The sequence below is a fragment of the Pelodiscus sinensis genome, chromosome 3 (genome assembly GCF_052426305.1).
Source record: "Pelodiscus sinensis isolate ZL-2025 chromosome 3, ASM5242630v1, whole genome shotgun sequence".
Classification (NCBI taxonomy): domain Eukaryota; kingdom Metazoa; phylum Chordata; order Testudines; family Trionychidae; genus Pelodiscus; species Pelodiscus sinensis.
This window is the reverse complement of record NC_143054.1, coordinates 149,725,942-149,748,337: the sequence shown is the minus strand read 5'-3', so window position 1 is coordinate 149,748,337 and position 22,396 is coordinate 149,725,942. Positions and strand designations below refer to the sequence as shown.

General features: G+C 46.7%; 1 long non-coding RNA gene across 3 annotated transcripts; it reads left to right on the top strand.

The window, feature by feature from the left end:
* The first annotated feature begins 861 nt into the window (after nucleotides 1-861).
* LOC112546359 (uncharacterized) lies at nucleotides 862-19,219 on the top strand. 3 transcript variants are annotated; one of them, XR_003090038.3, is made up of 5 exons: nucleotides 862-1,079; nucleotides 2,297-2,385; nucleotides 6,148-6,217; nucleotides 10,661-10,800; nucleotides 18,891-19,219. It is a non-coding gene; the product is annotated as an uncharacterized LOC112546359 (long non-coding RNA). The 3 variants fall into 3 exon arrangements; XR_012902917.2 differs by lacking the exon at nucleotides 6,148-6,217; XR_003090037.3 differs by lacking the exon at nucleotides 2,297-2,385 and having other exon boundaries at nucleotides 867-1,079.
* Nucleotides 19,220-22,396: the final 3,177 nt, after the last annotated feature.

Here is a 22,396-nt window from a genome sequence, read left to right as displayed (position 1 = left end):
AGAAGACTTATGGCACTTAGGAGAGAAAACTGAGGCCAGGAGATGGAGACCTGGGAGGGCACTTGGGGGACAGGGGGATCTGGGAATAGCAGAGAGATGGCATAGATGTAGGAAAGCAGAGAAAATGGATATGGGGGACCTTGAATGGGGGGGGGGAGAAGAGACCTGGCACAAGAGACATAGTGAGTGAGCAACTTTTAAAGAGATCTGAGAGACAGAGGGATATTGGAAGAGATGGAGAAACAGGGACACATGAGAGAAGCAAACAGGAAGAGGATGTTTAGGGAATGAAGGGGGTCAGAATGGGAAATGGCAAAGTTGTTTGGAAAGAAAACAATGGTGCACCATTTGGAAAGGTAGGATGGCTAAGGCACTAGCCTAGGAGTTGGGGTGCCTAGGCTCATTTCACATTTCTGCCACAGATTTCCTGTATAATCTTAGTCAAGTCACTAGCTTGCTTGTGCCTCAGCTTTGCATCTGTAAAATGGGATATATCAGTTCTCTAGCTTACAGGCTATTGTGAAGATCCACGCATTGACTGAGGCACATGCCAGTACTATAGTAATGGCTCGAGCAGGGAGCCACGCCAGAGGGGCTAAATTACACACCAGCTTGTGTGCGTGTGTCCAGACACGGTACATACGGGTCTCACTGCAACGGGGAAACTGAGGCATCAAGGGCAAGCAAGCTGCCGTGTGGCACTGAGATCAGAAGCTACGTACCCCGGCCTCCCCCGGCCCACGCTCTAACCACCACACCACGCTGCCGCCAGCCTCCATCAAGGGGCGAGGGAAGAAAACGGGTCGATGCCCCTTTAAGGACTCGAAACCCCAATGAACATTCCAGTGGCTATGTCATCGTTCCTGGAAACGGATGGCGTCATCCCGTCCCGGCCGCCCTTGGCGGGTGACTGAGCAGCTCGAATCTGAAACAAAGGAGTAAAAATAGCACCGCTGGGCGGGGCACGCCACGGCCGCTCGGCTCCGAGCCACGCCGGAGTACGGTGGCTGGCGAGGGCTATTCAGCTCCAGTCTTCGCAGAGGGGGGCGAGGGGGCACCTGGGTGACGACTTACAGTGGGTAACCGCCCTCTTAACTCGCTGTCCGCCACGAACACCGCACAGGCGTAGTAGACCGAGCTATTTATATCCGCCCGAGAGGGTGGGGGGATGTAACGTGGGGAGCAGCTGAGCTGGGCTGTGCGGCTAGCTGCCTTGAGCTGTGTGTGTATGGGGGGGGGACTATCGGTTACCTAGCAACGCGGGCTGGCGCGCTGAAGAGTAGGGAGCGAAAAACTAGAGCATAGGCCTGGCCTTCCTTGGCGCGGGCCCAGTTCTCCGGGGCAGCGCGCCCCAGCCGGGACAGTAAAGCCCCTGACTCCGAACGTATCGAGGGCCCCGCCCCTCGTCCGCAGAGCACTGGCGCTTCCCCCCGAAAGCTCTGGCAGCCCCTCGCACCCACATTTCTCCCCGAGATCCCGTTCCCAGCGTTCCACGGCTGCTCTGCAGGAATGACAGAGTGAATGTTAAAGACCATGGCCCGTGAGGAAACCCCCAGGAGTATGTTCAACCACTAGTGGCACCCCGACCTCAAAAGCACCAGCATGGGTCCCTTCACCCTGGGGACACTGATCTGGATCCCCCGCCCTGAGAACATGTACATGGATCTCCAGCCTCAAGAACTGACGTGACCCCCGCAGCCCTAGTGCACCCATCGCCTCCCTGCTGCAACTATACCAATGTGAGCCAAATCCCACTCCAAGAGCACTGACTTGGGATCCACACACCCCACTTCAGACCTCTGTCAAAGGTGGTGCCCAACTTAAAGGATGTCAGCGCAGTAGCCCCTTGGCCTTCTGCTGGGCCCAAAGTATCATTATTACAGACCCACCCTAGGAACACTGACACACATCCCAGTGTACTTGTAGCATTTCATAGACTAGGTGCTAGGATTTTAATCCCTGTTACTCACAAGCTTGGATGCCAGATCAGCAAAACACCAGTAGCCACTAGACCACTGATCACACTAGAGCACCTCCTACTCACCATTGCTACTAAGGGGTGCTGGACTCTTCTGGCACATTGAGAAATTTGAGGGGAAAATAAATGTAGATAAGGACTGTTTCTTGGATCCACAGTGTTGTCAAGCTTTCCCCCAACCCCAAATAGTGATCCATAAATCACCGTGATTCATAGTCTTCTTTAGTGTTTGACAATGACCCTCCCAAATGACAGAAACAATATAAAACTTTTGAGGAAATCTGAGATCCGGTGGGGTTATCTTTTTAACCTCTGCAGACTTCTTAATCAGTTTGGTTCAAGATTTCACATTCCTGATGTCAATGTTGCCTCCCTCAGGCACTGGCCTAGGTTTCTGTCCAAGAGAGGTAAATGAATGACGTAGTGTGTAACAATGAGAAGTTCTGTATGTTCAAACCTGTTTTACTACTTAAAAACAATAGTAGGGAAATAATCTGGGGCTAGACACATTTCACTGAAGTGTTATGAATCTGTAAAAAAAAAATTCCAAGCATTTTGAAAGGATATTCACCGTTCAACCTTAGAAAATGGTATTGTTGAAATCTTTTTTTCTTTCAGTTTGCTCAGTTTTCTTTCAGTTTTTTTTAAATAAGTCACATTTTGGTGGGAACTTGTGAAAGTGTTAAATTCTGTTTGTGGCCACTTCAATTAATTATCAGGGTCAACTTCATTCAATTTAGAAATTTACTGCAGGAGGGAAAGCTTCTCCATTGAACAATATAACTTTTTATTTGGCTTCCAGTATCTTCGAGGAAGACTATAAAACTGCTTATCTTAATTTTCATGGGATTTTATTTGAAAGAATGAAATTATGTTATGATACAAAGAAAAGAAAATCCCACAACCCAGTTCCTTTTATTTCAGCAACAGTTTCTGGGTTCTTTATGGATAAAGCAACAATGAACACTAGAGCAGCATTTCTCAAACTTTTGAGGCTCCAGAGCCCCTTACATGTGTAAATATTTATGCGGAGCCCCATCAGTATGTGTTAATTGCGTCAGTTGGAAGCGATTCACAATTATGCTTTTGAAGGCTTTCCAGTTTGTCAACCTCGGAGAGCCCCTGGAGATGTCTCACGGAGCCCTGGGGCTCCATGGAGCTCAGTTTGAGAAACACTGTACTAGAGTATTTGTCATTCAAAGTAGAATGAAGAAGTCATGCCATTCTTTGGTTGGGAGATCATTTACCAAGACTGATTCCCATTTCATCATATTTAGCTTGTTTCTATCTCATATAGATAGGCCTTTTAATTTGAGGATCTCAAGGAGTCACTTCTCTCAACATTTTTGTCAATTAGATATGCATTGGCCTACTCCTGATGTACAGATTTGAAATTTAGGCATGTAAGAGGTTCAGTCATTTGTATATGATTCCCCAGGGAACAAAGCTAATGGGTGAATCCAGGTATCCTGACCTCACAATTTTCTATCCTTTATATGTATTGCCTCCTTGTTTATATTACTCTGTCTTCTTTGGTTGGTTTACTGACAGCACAATGCAGTGTCATGTTTGGAGGCTGACAGAGTGTGTTCAACATAGAGAGGTGTTTTTATGCTCTACAGGATCTCTTGTTTTCAAGCATAAGAAGTAATGAGTACTGAGTTTCTCCTCTCCTATGTTTCCTTTAATTATAAGCCTGAAGGTAGGGATAGGAATGCTTTTTGCTTCCAAGTGTATTATTCCTGAATTAATTCAGTCTGAAGGAGTTGCTATTGTGTTGGTACATTATAATTGCCGTTCTCCTGACCCCAGCTACTCTGCAAGGAGAGAGATTTTGGCGTGTGGTACTGTACTTCTGATTTGTGATTAATCTGCCCTTATATGTGAGCTTTTTAAAAAGATAAATTAAAGCATTGCCTTTGGTAAGATAACTGTTTTTTTCTTTCAAGATACTATTTCTCCCTTTTATGATCAGAACTAAGAGCTCCACTTGCTCAGATATCAGGAGCCAGAGTTGAATATTAAGCTGGTTCTGATAATTCAGCTATTTAATTCCACACAAAAGGTGACCACTATTATCCCGTTATCACATTAGGCTATGCAATGTGAGGGACAGCAGTCACTGTTGAAACTTAGGAATTAAGCAAATACCAGTTAGTTTTCATCCCACTATACATGAATCAAATAAGCAGAGACAAGACTCAAGGAAGGGCATGATAGCAGAGTTTGTAAATGTAGGGACAATCTGAATGTTAAAAAGATGTATGAGAAAGTTACTGGAATGTAGAGTTTACGTATCTTTTAATCAGGGCCGCATTATGACTTTGGTGGGCCCTAGGCACTTTTGCCTTAGTGGTCCCCTCCCACCATAATAATCTCAATATTAAAAATTATTTTTGATATAACTTTAAATACTTCAACATTTTATATTTTTTCTGTTTTAGGCAAAATTTAATAGATTTTTGTGAGCCTAAAAGTTTCATTTTTTTTCTGATGCGAGAAAAAAATTAAAACATTTTCTTCGACCCTAAAAGTTCATTTTTTTTCTTCTGATTTAAAATAAATTAAAACATTTTCGTGGGCCCCTAAAAGTATCTTGGGCCCTAGGCACTGTGCCTACTGTGCCTAATGGACAAGTCGGCCATGCTTTTAGTGCATACTAGGGTTGTAAAAGATTAACTGCTTATCTGGTAAGCATTTAGTTTACTCGAATGCATACTGGGTAACCAGTAAAGCATACTGCCAGCCTCATGGGGTGAATGCAGGAACTAGTCAAGTCAGGAGGAACCAAGCCTGGCTGGGCTGCTGTGTTCCTTGCCCTCTGTGAAAGCCCTGGAGGGGGCAGGAAGGATCTGGCCATACCACAGCAGCCCTGGTGGGACCAAGCCCCCAGCCATGTTGCAGGAGCTGCAGTGGGGCAAGCAGACCCCTGGGTATGCCCAGTAGCTGTGACCATGCTGCGGTGGCCCCATTAGGATCCACCCATGCCACAGTGGCCCCAGCAGGATCCAGCCGTGTCCCAATGGCCCTAGTGAGACCCTGGCTGTGCCACAGTGCCCTCGGCCCCTCGCCATTCTGTGGTGATCCCATCTGTGTCACAGCAGCCCTGGATGCAGCCCCATTATGCCCATAAGATCCCTCGCACCTTAGCTGCCCTGTACCCACCAGTGGTTAACCACTTAAATGATAGAATTTTAATAATTTAACTGATTACTTATTTTGATATTTACATTCCTAGGGCATACAGTTTTACCGTAACACATAATACTTGACCACTTATTCAGATAAAGACTTGGGAACCCAATACCCAATGGCCTGTTCTTCATGGAAAGATTCAGTGGTCTAATTCCATTTTTTGCACATTAGCAAAGTCTTAGAGATGAGAGGATGGTCTAATCTGGTCATGGTTAGGGTGCAGGCATGAGACTTAGGTTCAATTTTTTATTCTGCCACAGAATTCCTTGGATAAGTCACTTATTTTTTTTCTGTGCTTCAGTTTCCCATATATAAAGAGGTGTATGATAGAGTTTCCCTACTTCACAGAAGTGGTATAAGGGTAAATAGATTAAAGATTCTGAGATATTCTGTTAGTATTTTTATGGGAACCATATAAAGTAGATGGGAACCATAGCTAAAGTAGATAAAAGGAGTGTCAGATCAGAAGGGGAAAGCGTATTTCATTTTACTTTTACTCCCAGTGGAATACTTTTTTCTGTTTCCACTAGAACTAAAATCTCCCCATTGTAGGGTTAAGGAATAAACCAAAACATGACTTTTCATAGAATCAGCTGTTAGTACATTAGCCTTACAAACAAATTTTTTCAGTTTATATAGTCTTATAGGCTTTTTTCCCCTCCAATTGGCCATTGGAGAATTGTATTTTGAAGATACATAATTGGTCAAAAGAATACCTTTTTAAGCTTTATTTTTAAATGTCAATCGGATTTCAGAATGCTTTACTTTGACAGACTTTGTCATAGGTAAATTAAAGGTTATTATTAATAGTAAAGGTATAGGAATTAGCTTTAAACTAGTATATTATAGAAATTAGAGATAGAAAGACCTATTACATCATCGTTTCAATCCCCTGGGGTCCATGCAGGATTGATACCAATACAGCATAATGTAGTTTTTAATGCTTTGTCTGATCTTGTCTTAAATGTTTTAAGTGTGAGATGTCCCGCACTTCTCTTAGAAGATGAGTCCATTTCCTGAGATCTCACTGGCACATTTTTCCTGGTATGCAGTCTAATGTGTGCTTTTTTATTATTATCTCTTTCTAGTTATAGCCTCCTGATCCTGTGTCCTAAATAGGGAATGGAACAATGGTCTAAGTGCAGGACTGAGGAGTATGGGGTTATTTTTTATGTTTATTTAGTAATTTGCTTCAAGATTGATATCTGTAAAGCACTTGGAGATTCTGAGAGAGAATGAATTATACAAGTGCAAAGATTTTGTTGTTGTTGTTGTCATTGCTGTTGTACAGTGCATGACTTGAAAGTTTACATTAAATGTAAAAAATTAAGCCCCAGGGCTTCGCTCTCTTCTGAACCTTCCCCATCATCTCTTGATCAAGGTTTCTAAAACTTTCAAACCAGAAAGTGCCACAAAATTGTGTCTGATGCAGCTCCAACTCTTTGAAACGCTTGATTTTTTTCTGATAGCTGTGGCGCTTCCTGTATCATTTCCTCCACATACTCGGATCTTTCTTTTGTTTGCACTGAAATTATGTCTTATATGTACATGGGCATAATGTTGCTAGTGAATTGATAGAATGTAGGCTTATTATTTTAATCGGTTATGAAATGCTTTCAATGATTTTCTGCACCGAAGTAAAGCAGTTGTGATTAGAAACTTCAGATTTAGCATAGACTGTGTGTCATCCTCAATGAGGTATATGCTTTGCTAAGTGTGGGGAAAATGTGTAAAAAAAATTATCAAGTGAAAGCCATATTATTTTCCATAAGTGCTCATTTTGTAGAATTATTTAGATTCAGACCGTTCTGCAATTGGGCAATTTATTACACCTCTGAACCCTTATCCCAGCATTAAATGTGACGGCAGAAGGACCTCAATAGGGGTACGTCTTCACTGCCTGCTTATTTCATAATAAGGTATTTTGGAATTTATTTTTCCGAAATTGCTTATTTTGAAATAGTGCGTGTATACACAAAAAGCACATCAAAATAGCGCTTGGCTATTTCAAAATAGAGCATCCACACTGATTGGACACTAACTTGCATTTAAGGTCATCCGGAATTAGTTCAGGCAGGGCATCAGGTCAGCAGTTACTTCCTGAAGCTGCTGCCTGAGGCTATCTGAGACCCATGCTTAAAAGGACTCCCTGTATAGCCATTTCTCAGGGTCTTCTCCTGCTTGCCTTCCTCTTTGAGGGCTGCCTTCCTGCCACAATGGCTGCCCAAGGTGCCTGTGCCTTTAAGACATAGCTAGACACAGGAACAATAGAGGTTTTTCCGGCAGATGGATTGTCTACCAGGGCTTTTCCCTGGAGGTCTGTTTTTTCAGAAAACTAGGTTTGCCGCTGTCGACAAAACAGCCGTGTTCTTTCGGCTTACTTTGAAAAGAACGCGGTGGCAGTTTAGATGCAGTTGAAGTTTTTTCGAAAAAAGGCAATTTTTTTGAAAAAACTTTGTAGTCTAGACACATCCACAGAGTCCTTGCCCTAGAGAAGGAAGAGGGAGGGGGACACAGTCCCTCTGGCATAGACGGAAGAATGTGGCACCTAGGGTTGCCAGATGGTTGAAACAAAAATACCAAACTCCCACTCCCCCCGCCCCCAAAACAGGAAAAAATTCTGTTGAAGGGAAAAAAAGGGGGGGAGACCAAAGTTGTTGAAAAAAAAAGGATTCCAAGGACTTATTAAGCCCCCCCCCCAAAATTAAAATAAAACAGCATTAAAACAGCATGTCTCCTTTAAGAGTGAGTGCAAGGATAAGAACAGGGGAGAGGTTGAGCACTAAGACCCAGGGGAAAGCATTGCTTCCCCTAGGTCTTTTGGCCGGCAGCCATTTTGTGCCGGCAGCCTCGGGGAACCAGGTAAGCATGGGAGCTGGGATCTGGGGGTGTTGGGAGCCAAGCACTGAGTGTTTATAGGGTTGCCAGGTGCCTGGCATTTTCACCTCCTGTCCGGGAAAAAATTCAGAAAATACTGGACATTTTAGGTGTCTGGTATTCTCTGAATTTTTTACCAGACAGGAGCCGAAAATACCAGACTGTCCAGGTGAATACCCGACACCTGACAACCCTAATGGCACCATGGTGTGAAGGAGGGCAGAATAGCTACACATGGTTAGGGGGTATAGTTGATTGGAAATTTCCCAACAATATTTTTCTATCAGAAAATGCTGATTTTTCTAAATTGAAACATTTTGTGAGAACGTGTTTCTTTTTTCTGTCTCATAAAACAGAGCAGGCTCTGTTTGATCATGATGACTGGGATTGTCATAAATGAATATAACCTCTAACACTCTGGTCAGGGAATTACGGAGCTGTGTAAATTGAAAAGTAGCACCATGCTGGTCCTGTCTTCCAAAACAAAAATAATTCCCCTTTCCCACAACACCTCAAGTATCTCAAGTATTTGTTTACAGATAAAAAGATGGTAAAATCACTGCTTTGGGGCAAGGTCTTATATAATTCTTTTAATTCCTTATGTCACAATTATTATATACTAATTACAGTGCAGGACACTAAAGCTGTGTCTAGACTGGCCAGTTTTTCCAAATAATCAGCCGCTTTTCCGGAAAAACTTGCCAGCTGTCTACACTGGCCACTTGAATTTCCACAAAAGCACTGTGGGTATGTCTACACTACCACCCTAGTTCGAACTAGGGCGGTAATGTAGTCAACCGAAGTTGCAAATGAAGCCTGGGATTTGAATTTCCCGGGCTTCATTTGCACCTTGCCGGGCGACGCCATTTTTAAATGTTCGCTAGTTCGGACTCCGTGCCATGCGGCTACACGCGGCACGAACTAGGTAGTTCGGACTAGGCTTCCTAATCCGAACTACCGTCACTCCTTGTGAAACGAGAAGTAACGGTAGTTCGGAATAGGAAGCCTAGTCCGAATTACCTAGTTTGTGCCGCGTGTAGCCGCGCGGCACGGAGTCCGAACTAGCGGACATTTAAAAATGGCGGCGCCCAGCAAGGTGCAAATGAAGCCTGAGAAATTCAAATCCCGGGCTTCATTTGCAACTCCGGTTGACTACATTACCACCCTAGTTCGAACTAGGGTGGTAGTGTAGACATACCCTGACTTCCTACTGTAAGAAATCAGTGCTTCTTGCGGAAATACTATTCTGCTCTCGTTCAGACAAAAGTCCCTTTTGCGCAAAGCTTTTGCGCAAAAGGGCCAGTGTAGACAGCTGAGATTTGTTTTGCGCAAAAAAGCCCTGATCGCGAAAATGGCGATTGGGCTTTTTTGCGGAAAAGTGCGTCTAGATTGGCACGGACGCTTTTCCGCAAAAAGTGCTTTTGCAGAAAAGTATCCGTGCCAATCTAGACGCTCTGTTCCGAAAATGCTTTTAATGGAAAACTTGTCCGTTAAAAGCATTTCCGGAAAATCATGCCAATCTAGACGCAGCCTAATAGAAAGTATTGATGGAAAATGTGAGTAAATTGACAGAACAATCATTCCTTGTGAGATAGGTCTGTGGGAATTAAAAGAATATATGTGATAGCATATGCATGTGAATATTGTTTGACACCCAAACATCAGTTATTATTAAATGCTCTGATTTCAGTCACTATATTTATAATGAACTAGCTCACTCACTTTATACCTACATCTATGCCATCTTGTGCTTTGATTCTGTTGAATATCACAAACAAAGAAGCATTAGGTTGGGTCAGTATATGGATGAGAGACTTCCACTGAACACCTCTTTACTCTAGGACCTGGTATTAATAGTTAAGTATTTGTGACTCTCTTTCCTCTAGTATGGTGTAATATAACACACTACTGTAGAAGGTGGTATCTTATGGATAGATATAAAATGAAGCACTACTCCTTGTCTTAATTAAAGGTCCTTTTTACAAGTGCACAGCTATTAACCCCTGTGCTCTCCATGTTTTAGTTTAAGTATTGTACTTCCTGTCCTCAACTGTTGTGTATTGTTGGTGGTCTTTCTTTTACAACTGCTACCTTTTCCCCCCATAGTGGTTGCATTTCAATGATGGATGAAGTAATCCCTGAGGATAGTTTGTTAGTAAACTGCTTTTGGGTGAAAGTTGCTACATACATGTGAGCTTCATTATGTTATGTATTGAATGAAAATTACTGCAAATATTATCACCAACTTCTGCCAAGATGTAGGAGGGTTTCTGAGGAAATCCATCTGTTGGCTTAGGCTTTTGCCTGAGGCAGATTAGCTGTGATGGATGTTTTATTTAGAATTGCTTAGGTAATAGGCTGAGATATTACTCTTGTGCCTATATTTTTATAGTGTCTGTGGGATGGTTGTTGCAGACTGCTGTTGGCACTAGTGTGTTAAATTCTGTTTAATTTTGTAATATAAATGGACCATGAGACTATGCCAAAGGCATGTTTTTTAAAAATGATAAAATAAACTTTTGGATTCCAGTTTGTCTATTAATATATGAACACTTACGTTGTTAGGATGCCAGCATATTGTAATTTGTTTAATTTCATATTGCCTTGCAGGTGATAAAACATTGCCTCCCTTTCTCACTCATTTCTAATCTTCTACTGACGAGTGATACATTAATGCTACTTGTTTCTTCAAAGATCTCATATCAAAAAGGAACCAATTTGATGGTGCCAGAGAGCAGCAGAGAATGGAGGTGAAGCAGTGGGAGTTTGTGATAATTATAACATCTCCTTAGTCTCTGCATTCCTTGTTTGGGTCTAACTACTGCAGCGTTTCTTAAACGTTTTAAGACCGAGGAACACCAAACAATATTTTTTTTTAATGAGGAGCACCGAGGATTTTTTTGTTGAGGGGAAAAAAAAACATTGGGGGAAAGTTATTGAGCAAAAAAAAAAAAAAAGTCTCCTGCGCCTTTAAGGGCAGCCATGTTGTTCTCCGCAGCACACCTCCGACTGCCTCGCGGCACACTGGTGTGCCTTGGAACACAATTTAAGAAACACTGACCTACTGCATTCTCCAGTCACATGTTTTCCCTCATACTATCGTGTGTATAAGGGTATTAACTCGTTCACTTCAGCTGGTAAAGTGATAGCAGGGATATTAATACATACTAATGTTGTATTCCGTTTCTAGGGCTATGTCTACACTACAGAGTTTTTCTGGGATGGGAATTTTTTTTCAGAAGAGAAGATGCACTTTTTCGGCATCCCTGTAAACCTTGTTTTATGAGGAAGAAGGGATGTTCCAAAAAAGTTTTTTTTCCCAACATTTGGCCCAGTGTAGATGGGCCAAATGTTGGAAAAGCCTTTTCTGAAAAAAGAAGTGGAAAAAGCTACGCAAAATGCAGTTCACAGTTTGCATAGCTTTTTCCGGAAGAGCAATGTAGTGTAGACATACACTAAGCAGTTTGAAAAATCCATTTCTGTAGATGTGCACATATGTCAGATTAGAACCAAGTCCCAAGAGACCTCTTCATCCCAAAAAAAGGACGTTAGAGTTGGCTTGATTTTACAAATGCCAAGTCTAGACCTGTATAGAAAGTCAACTCATGTCTCCCTTTGACTTCATCTTATTTGTTTTAGATTTTAGGAACATTATATCTTATCTTGTAAGATACAGTGGTATAAAGGGGAATATAAATTTGTTAATAAAACTGAGCTTTTGAAATGCTGTTTCCAGCAAATCACAGTAATTTGGGTCATCATCTCCTTTTGTTGGATGCAAGGTTCAAGATTCAGTATGCTGCTTCTGGTGGCCTTGCCCAACTGCTCTGCTATGCCACATATGAGGAGCGAGGAAGAAGTTGTTGTATTCATATCTGGTGCATGTTTTGGTGGTGGGAGTTGAGGGAAAAGTGGTTAGAGGGTTGGTTCCCTATTAAATAGGGTCAGACTGGAACTCATAATTTGTCCCAGCCAAAACTATGATAAATGACGAGGCTGCCAATTCTCCAAGGAGGCTCAAGTTATTATGTCAGGGTATGTCTACACTACAGCATTATTTCAAAATATCTAATTTTGAAATAGTTGTTTTGAAATATCTTATTTCGAAATAACGCGTCTACACACAAAATGCATTTCGAAATAGCGTTTTGCTATTTAGAAATAGCACGTCCACACTGGACGCTGAATAGAATTTAAGGGCAGCTGAAACCGGTTCTGGCAGGGCATCAGGTCAGGAGTTTCTTTGTGTGGCTGCTGCCAGAGGCTATCTGAGGCCTGTGCTTAAAGGGACCCCCCTGGACAGCCAGTTCTCAGGTTTCCCTGCTTGCTTGCCTACCTCGCTGAGGGACAGCAAAGCATCTGCATGCTCTGGTTGCCCTCACTTGAGACACCACAGCACTCTGCACCATGGAGCCGGAGCTGCCCCTGGGCACCCTGGTGCTTCTTTTGGATGTGTTGCTGCGAGCCTGGCAGCACTTTCTGGAGGCAGCCTCACAGCATCTGCTGCAGCCCAACACCCAAGCTGTCATCCAGACCCTCCTGGGGTATGTGGAGGAGCAGCTGTAACTCCTGGACACCAGCATGCCCCACTGCATCTGGCGTCAGGACACCAGCAGCGACTGGTGGGACCTCATCGTCCTGGAGTGCTGGGGAGACCAACAATAGACCGAGAACTTTAGGATGAAGAAGGACATCTTCATGGAGCTCTGCAAGTGACTCGCCCCTGCTCTGCAGTGACGGGACACGCACATGAGGCCTGCCATTTCCCTCCAGAAGCATGTGACCATCGCCCTCTGGAAGCTCTCCATGCCGGATAGCTACCGATCCATGGGGAACCAGTTCGGCGTAGGGAGATCCACCGTCGGAGCAGTGCTCATGCAGGTATGGTAGTCTCTGGCCACTGTGCCAGGAGGGGGTGTGTGTGCAAGCAGGGGATGGGCTGCCCTAGGGAAAAGGGGGGAGGTGATGCAAGACCCCTCCATGGGAGGGTTTGTTCTGTCCTGCCTGCACTAAGGACTGCTCGCGGTGGCCACGATTGCAGGGGGGGTTGCTCCTGAGGAGTGGGGGCATGGGGCAGTGGCGGGGAAGGAGCACTCTCAGCCACCCTGGCACCCCAGTGACTCTTGGTTATGTATCCCTCTGCAGGTGGTCAAGGCCATCAATAGAGTGCTGCTCTGCAGAGTCATCTGCCTTGTCGATGTCGACTCAGTCATTGAGGGGTTTGGTGCCCTTGGCTTCCCCAACTGCGGGGGAGCTATCGACGGGACACACATCCCCATCTGTGCCCCGGACCATTAGGCCTCCCTCTATATCAGCTGCAAGGGATATTTTTCCATCATCCTGCAGGCTGTGTCTGACCACCGAGGCTACTTTGTGGACATCAGTATGGGCTGGTCCAGCAAAGCACATGACGCACATGTGTACTGCAACTCCTCCATTTGCCAGAGGCTGCATGCCGGAACTTTCTTCCCCTACCGGGTCGGGTTTGTGAACATGCCTATGTGCCTGGTGGGGAATGCGGCCTATCCCCAACAACCCTGGCTCATGAAGCCCTTCATGGGACACCTCAACCCTCTCTGACAGGCATTTAATGCCAGATTCGGCAGGGTCCACATTGTGGTGGAGGGTGCCTTTGGCCGGCTGAAGGCCCGTTTTAGATGGCTCCTCACCCGCCTGGACCTCTCCGAACGGAATATTCCACATGTGGTAGCAGCGTGCTGTGTGCTGCACAATTTGTGCAAGATGAAGGGGGAGGCTTTCCTGCCAATCTGGATGGCAGAGGCCGAGCACTTGGCCATCTTATACATGCAGCCCTGCATGGCTGCCAGCCGAGAGGCACATCAGGGGGCTGTCCATATCCGGGAGGCCCTGTGGGAGAGCTTCCACCCTGAGGAGGACTAAAGTCTCCCTGGTGTGCCCCACTGGGGGGTTGTGCCTCATTCCACCCTCACATCCTTCTACTTACTTCTCCCTAACATCCCTTCCCAATGTACAATAAAGACACATGTTGAAGAAAACAAACTCTCTTTATTGAACAAAATTGGGATGTAAGAGGGAAGGGAATGAAGGCGGGAGAGGGGAGGCGAGAGGGTGGACAGGGGAGGGGTAAACCTGGGAGGAGGGAGCTGGAAGGGGGAGGAGAAGCTCAGGGTTGGGGGTCTTGCTGGCCCACCTGTCTCCCAGCACTGCGGGTGCAGGGGCCTTGGTGTCCCCATGGGGCAGAGTGGGGCGAGGAAGAAGTGGGAGGGGAAGCAGATATGGGAGGAGGAGCAGTAGCTGGGGAGCAGCAGGGGCTGGAGCGGCAGGAGGCAGCAGTCTCTGCACCAGGGTTTGTAGGTGGTCGCAGGTGACACAGCCCTGGGCAAGCAGCTCTCACCTGCTTTCCTGCTGGAGCTGCAGGTCTTCGTGCACCCAGTAGTCCAGGGTGTGGTGCAGGCCTCGCAGTAACCCCAGGTGCTGCTGCTGGTATCCCTCCTGGTTACAGGTCAGCCTGCTGAGTGCCCGGATGAGGCAGGATGTCCTGGGCGGCGTGGTGCGCCCTGCACTCGCAGCTGGTGTGGCTGTGGAGAAACAAGAGTTATCCCTGGGAACACAATGGGTGAAGCCCAGGCCCCCTCTGCAAGACGAGGATGACAAGTCTCTGTACTATCAGAGCTGATGTGCTAGCCCAGAGGCCATGTTCGAGATGTCCTGCTATCCTTGGGAGTGGGAGCTGGCCTGGGAGTGCACCCATGCCCCTATGCTGTATGTGGTGTGGGTCTGTGGGGGGGGGGGAGAGATGTCCCCTGCCTCTGTGTAGAGGAGGCTTGTGGAGGGAGGGCGTCCTGCCGTGTCCCACCCCGGGATCAGGAGCACGTCATGTGCCTTCATACATACACGCGTGTGGGTATCAGGCCACGGCCCCTGTGTAGCAGCTAGCTGGGGCCATGTGCCCAGGGGTGGCACAGCACATGCACAGATTGCTGCGTGAGCAGTGGCCAGCAAGGCCCACGCGAGCTGTCCCTGGTCTCCCTCCCCTCCCGCCCGTGCATAAGGGGACAGTGATGGCACTCACATGTTGTTGCCTCCCCGGCCTTGGACGACACTGGCGACAGGCTCACTGGGATGGCTCGGGGGCCCTAGATGTGCAGCATGCTCCCTCTGGGGTCCTGCGGCTCCTGGCCATCCTCCTCCTCTTCCTCTGTGCCCTGGTCAGGGCCCTCTGCCCCAGGGTTGATGACCACTTGGGGGGCACGGACCGTCCCACCCCCCAGGATGCAGTCCAGGGCATCAAAATAAGGGCAGGTGTCTGGCTCTGCCCCTGTTTGGGAGCTGTCCCCTGTGGCCCTGGCATACGCCTGCTGCAGCTCCTTGGTTTTCATCCGAACCTGCTCCTGGGTTCTGATGTGGCCTTTGGTGGCCAGGGTGGCAACCATGCGGCTGTAGATGGCCACGTTCCTCCGTCTAGTGCGGAGATCATGGACTTTGCAGGCCTCCCCCCAAACCTCAGTCAGGTCCATGATCTCCACACTGGACTAGGCAGCGCCCACCTTTTCCGGCCTCTGGCAGGCTTGTCGGAGCTGGCAGACTGGTCCTAGGGAGCAGTGGAGGGCTGGCTGCCAGTGCCTTGCTGGCTCATGCTGTGGCTTGGCTCAGGGGCAGCAGGAGAGTGGCTCTGGGCTGGCAGGCCTGGTGCTAGCCACAAAAGACTGTAGCCAGACTCTACCCCTTTAAGGGCTCCGGGAGGGGGACGAGGAGAGGAATTTTCCTGTTTGTGCCCAGAGTGGCCACCAGGGCACGCTGGGAAAGGCTGGAGGCCCCTTGTTTCAAAATAAGCATCTACACAGTGTTTATTTTGAAATAGCAATTTTGAAACAGGTGCTATTCCTCGTGGAATGAGGTTTACCAATTTCAAAATAAGCCCTCCGCTATTTCAAATTAATTTCAAAATAGCAGTTGGCTTGTGTAGACACTAGTACAGTTATTTCGAAATTACTTTGCTGTATAGACATACCCTCAGAGCTTTGTTATTCACAGAGCAACTCATAATATACGCCAAGTGCCACTGGGATATAAGCAATGAACATCATTCTGGTATTTAATATTGTCCATCAAGGGGAGGAGATGTAATTGGAGGACCTTCTGCAGCTGCAAGCTTGACAGCATTGTCTGAGCCAGCCTTCTCTATAGCGTGTCGTATGTGACACCTTTTTCATGTGGGAAAAATTCATGCTGCTGAGGTGAACTTGGTAGCTATGGTGGCCCACCCCTCTATTCACAGTCATGATGGTAACTGGTTATTCTTTCTTGCTTTAGTGGTAAGATAATTGTCATGGGTCATGCTACCAGGAACACTCATTTTCAGGGAAATGGAAGCATTCATCACTACACAGTATAAAATAATAGAGCAGTTAGCTCATGTCAATACCATATGTTTCACTTCCTCTATGTCTCAAATGGTAATGTTTAATTTTCAACGGAATGTAGGTTCCTGGTCCAAACTAGGTTGTTCAGTAGGAACTGCTTGAAAGACATGTAAGTGTAGGAGTACACTTGGTGGTGTGAAATTTTTAATTTCCTTATGGTTGAAAGAGAATGCTGTGTTTTGCCAGACCTCTATTTAAATGGCAGTCTCTTTTAGTGATCATATTGTGGCATTGTGTATAATGAGAGGTGTGTGTGGCTGGAGAGAATGGCTTAGTGGTCTAAACCACAATTGTGTAATTCATAGGATCCTTGAAGTCACTGATATGAGTTCTGGTAGTGTCAATTCTGTATTTTATTCTCTGAGGGTATGTCTACACTACAGAGTTAGTTCGAACTAACTTAGTTCGAATTAGTTAATTCGAACTAAGCTAATTCGAACTAACGCGTCTAGAACTAAAACTAGTTCGAATTAGCGTTTTGCTAATTCGAACTAGCATGTCCACATTAAGTGGACCCTGAACAGGGCTTAAGGATGGCCGGAAGCAGTGCCGGCAGGGCATCAGAGGAGGACTTAGAGCATGGAGATGCTGTCTCAGGCTAGCCGAGGGCTGCGCTTAAAGGGACCCGACCCCCACCCCGGACAGACAGTTCTCAGGGGTGCCCCGCTTGAAAACCAGTCCTGGCTTGGAGTGCCCGGAGTGCCCACACTGGGCACATCACAGCACTCGGCCATCAGACCGGCTGCACTTGCCGCAGGCTGCCATCTGGGGAGAGGGGACAATTGGGGGGCTGCAGGAGAGCTTCCACCCCCAGAAGCCCGCAGAGCCAGCCCAGTCCTCCTCATCGGGGGCTCGTACCCCATTCCTCCCTCACCTCCTTCCACTTACCCTTCCCTAGCCCCTTTTCTTGATGTACAAAATAAAGGACAATTGTGGTCAAAAATGGAATCTGTCTTTATTGAACAAAACTGGGGGAGACTGGGAAAAGGAGGTGGGAGAGGGGAAGAGAGAGGCTGGGAGAGGGGAGGGCAACTACAATGATCAGGGGTTGGGAACAGGTCCCATATGAAGAGAGGCTAAAGAGACTGGGACTTTTCAGTTTAGAAAAGAGGAGACGGAGGGGGGACAGGATAGAGGTCTCTAAATGCAGGAGTTGGGTGGAGAGGGTGCATACAGAAAAGTTCTTCATTAGTTCCCATAAAGAAGGACTAGAGGACACCAAAGGAAAGGAATGGGTAGCAGGCTTCAAACTAGTAACAGAAAGTTGTTCTTCACAAAGCAAAGAGTCAACCTGTGGAACTCCTTGCTGCAGGAGGCTGTGAAGGCTACAACTAGAACAGAGTTTAAAGGGAAGTGAGATCAAGTCATGGAGGTTGGGTCCATGGAGTGCTATTAGCCAGGGGGTAGGAGTGGTGTCCCTGCCCAAGGTTTGTGGAAGGCTGGAGAGGGATGGCACGAGACAAATGGCTTGGTCACTGTCTTCGGTCCATCCCCTCCAGGGTCCCTAGGGTTGGCCGCTGTCGGCAGACAGGCTACTGGGCTAGATGGACCTTTGGTCTGACCCAGGACGGCCATTGTAAGCTCAGGGCTCAGGGTCGGGGGTCTCAGTGGACCCTCTTGATTCTCTTGCACACCTGCTCCTGGCTGGCCAGGCTGGCAGCTATCCTGCCCAAGTCGGCCACTTTCCTGTGCCTAGTGCGGAGATCGTGGACGAGGTCCACGATGTCCGCACTAGCCCAGGCGGGTGCCCACCTCTTGCGGTCCCGGGCAAGCTCCCGGGAGCCGCCAGCCTGGTCCCAGGAAGAGGGGGAGCATCGGGGGGGAGGCTGGGGGGCATCGGGTGGCTGGCTCGAGCCGTGCCAGGTGCAGGGTCTGCTGGCTGGGTGCTGGCAGGCTTGCACCTGGCACGGGCACCGTAGCCAGCCCGTGCCCCTTTAAGGGATCCGGGGCAGGGAGGGGGGCATAGAGTTTCCCTGATGTTGGCCAGAGTGGCCACCAGGGAAACCTGGGGAGGGCTAGCCTCCCACTAGTTCGAATTAAGGGTCTACACAGTCCTTAATTCAAACTAGCTAGTTCGAACTAGGCTTAATCCTCGTAAAATGAGGTTTACCTAGTTCGAACTAAGCACTCCGCTAGTTCGAAATAAGTTCGAACTAGCGGAGCGCTAGTGTAGCGCCTATCAAAGTTAATTCGAACTAATCTCTGTTAGTTCGAACTAACTCTGTAGTGTAGACATACCCTGAGAGAGATTAACTGAGTGTGTCATGTAGTTATTCTTTTGAGGAGAAATGTAGAGTCTACTAGAAGCTATGAATCCTGTTGTTAATAGAAGAGGGTATGCCGAATTAGGAGGGTAGTGTAGACATACCCAATATGAGCAGTGTGTGGTGGCTAAGTCTCACAGCTTTCAACAGCTGCCTCTCACTTTTCTCCAGGTCACTCCATGATGTGTTATAGAGATGAAGAAGTCCCACCCAAAGTCTTTGATGCACCTTCTGTGTCCTGTCCTGGCAGCAGTCAGTTGGCTAGCAGCCATCAGTTCTTTTTTGCACTGCCTGCTGTTTACAGAAGCACCTGTCCAACTATGATACCAAGATACTTGCAATCCACATATCAAGTATTCTGCCTGAATCCTTCCCTGAATAAATCTCACTTGTCATGTATTTGTGATTCAACTGGAATTTGAAATTGTTAGAACACTATCATTTATGTAGCTAGCCTTTCTGTAAAACATTTGCAGTGTACTGTAAATGAAGATGAAAATGCATCATGTTGAAATCAGGAATCATGTGTTTAATTGCAAATGACCTCAGTTTACTGTAGCTGATAGTAATCCTTTGATGTCCTCATCAAAGAAACAGCACGGCTGCATGCCAGCTGTCTACATCGGCTGCTTGAATTTGCGCAAGAACACTGACGATCTAATGTAAGATTGTCAGTGTTCTTGTGCAAATACTATGCTGCTCCCATTTGGGAAAAAGCCCTCTTGCACAAATGTATTTGCGCAAGAGGGCCAGTGTAGACAGCTAAAAACTGTTTTGCACAAAAAAGCCCCGATGGCGAAAATGGCGATCAGGGCTTTCTTGTGCAAAACCGCATCTAGATTGGCACGGACACTTTTCCGCAAAAAGTGCTTTTGAGCAAAAGTGTCTGTGCTAATCTAGACGCTCTTTTCCACAAATGCTTTTAAACGGAAAAACTTTTCCGTTAAAAGCATTTGCGGAAAATCATGCCAGTCTAGACGCAGCCCACATGACTCTTTGTGAGCATGGGTACTTAAGAGGAAATTTGTTCAGGCTTTCAGGATCTGTATTGTAATTGCTCTGATCCAATAAGGGTGTGTCTAGACTACAGGGTTTTTCTTTCAAAAAAACTTTCCCTGCATCTAGACTGCTGTCATGTTCTTTCAAAAGTAAATTGAAAGAACGCAGCAGTTTTTTCGACCACAAAAAACCTCGTTTTACGAGGACGAATGCCTTTTTTCGAAAGTGCTTTTTCGAAAAAAGGCGCTATGTAATGCAAACCGTGCTTTTTCTAAAGAGAGCATCCAGACTGCCTGGGTGCTTTCTTTTGAAAAAGAGGCTTGCTTTTTTGAAAGTATTAGTTGTAGTCTAGATGCTCTTTTTCGAAAGAGGCTTGCAGTCTAGACATAGCCTTAGTGAGTCCTCTATAGTGGCATCACCAGAGAGAAGGAGCCTGGTGTGACTGCTGATGACTTCTCGGATCACACTATTCAATGAAAGATTAATGAGAAGATGATGTTTTATAGCCAACATCTTATACTGCGATCGGGTCACAAGTTTGATTTGAATCAATTAGTATAACTCATTCTCCTGAAAGTAGCTAATGATAGCATGTTTATGAGAAGTAAAATGGTCTGCAATCCAGGACAAGCTTTTGAGCTGTTATGTGTCAGCTTTAAAGCAACAATACCTACTTTAAAACATTACTCAAACCTTGGAATATAACATCAGTTTAAATTCAAGAGGATGATGTTAAAGGGTTTGGGGTTTTTAATTGAAAACTCAAAATATTAACCCCCTGAAAGCCAGGAAAAGAAGATGAAAAAACTGTCTTGAATCAGTAGTGTCCAAAAGAGAGCAAATTAAGGTAGCCTTTGTGTTAGATTTGATCTCCTGTGCATGCAAGGCCTGATTAACATTTTGTGGGCATAGTGGCAAATATATTTGTCAGTCCATGGGGGCAATAGGACATGGTGCTGTGGGGAGGAGTCGGTCCTGGAGGAGAAGCTAGCCTGGGAAAATGGGGTATGGTGTTATGGAGGCTGCCATGCTCCATCCAGGCCAGTGTAAGGGCACAGTTTACAAAGGGCATATCTACACAGGAGGGCTAAGCTGAAATAAGCTACGCAATTTGAGTGACATTAGTTGTGCAGCTTAAGTCAGAATAGCTTATTTTGGCTTTTGGCGCTGTCTACACAGCATGAAGTCCAAGAAAGAGCACTCTTCCTCCAACTGCCCTTACTCATAAAATGAGGGTTACAGGAGTGGAATAAGAAGTCCTCCAGCTCGACATTATTTTGACATAATGTTAAAATAATGGTTTGCTGTATGGACACGGACAGTGTTATTTCAGAATTCTGAAATAACACTGCTGTGTAGATGTACCCAAACTGGCAACTTCGAGACACACAGTGGCCCACCCATTCCTGCACTGCCAGTATGCCCCTTCCCCGCAGCAGTGGGCTTTTGTTGTATGCTATGACACCTCTGTGCCCAGAATCCCCCCCAGCTCTCTAATGACAGTAATCCCTACACAACACCCCACACAGACCCCTGTACCTGGCGCCCTCCCACTGAGGCCCTCAACACACCCCACCACAGTTTCACACCACCTCCACTCCACCATGCCCAAACAATACCCCCAAACTACAGTCCCTCACTGTCCAGTGTCCCGCAGGCTCCCTCTGCTCAGCACACAAATTTCTCCCATGCCTGACCAGTGACCTCCCCTACAAACTCAAGCCCCTTATTTCTGTCTTCTGACCGCACTCACTGGTCTCTCTGTCTGCCAGGTTTGGTCCCTGGGTGGGGATCCCTTGGGAGCAACATGATCAGCCAAGTCAGAGCAGGAGCATGGCCTGCCTGGGCCAGGCTCCTTCAGTACCCACTTGACTGGCATGGTTTGACAGAGCACCATGTGCTGCTCCTCCACACCCCACTGGCAAAGACTGGCTTGGTTTCCACACCATTCCAGGTGGCTTGGCCCCAGAGAGGTGGGTGGGGCCTCCCTGCTGGCAAGCTACAGAGACTGCTCAGAGATGGAGTGGTGCAGACCTGTGGGACATGACTCCGAAGAGCCTGGCTGGCCTGGCCACACCCACTGTCTCTGTAGCAAGCAACCATGCCCAGCCCACATGGCAGATCGGGCTGCTGGGTGGGCAAGCCCTTTATAAATGAGTGGGACATGCTGGCTGGGAGCAGCTCACACAGGAAGGCTGTGGCACTGGACTGCCCCAGGTGAGAGGCCAGACCCAGTTTTATGCATGGGTTAGAGCATGGGTGCCAACCCATTAAACAAAGAAAGCTGAAACAGCGGCGGAAAAAATGCAAAGAGCCGCACCAGAATTGTTGAGCAAAAAAAAAAAAAAGGATGCTGCCCCTTTAAAAACCACAGGTTAGGCTTTTTGGCCACATCAGGCTTCCACCGGCCAACACCATCTTGCTGACACCATTTTGCCACGCCAGATGGCTCACGAGCCACAGGTTGGCTACCCCTGGGTTAGAGGCATCCATAATGGGCCCCTTCCCACTGTGGTCCTGGCACCATGGCACCATCCCATTGTAAACCTGGCATTGTGTGCACGAAGATAAGAGTTCTTAACTATAGAGAGCATATACAGTCTGGTTGTAGTGCATGTGCTCTAATACTTGATAGTGACTTAGCCTGTAGAGGATAAGGAGCCAAATCCTCATCTGTG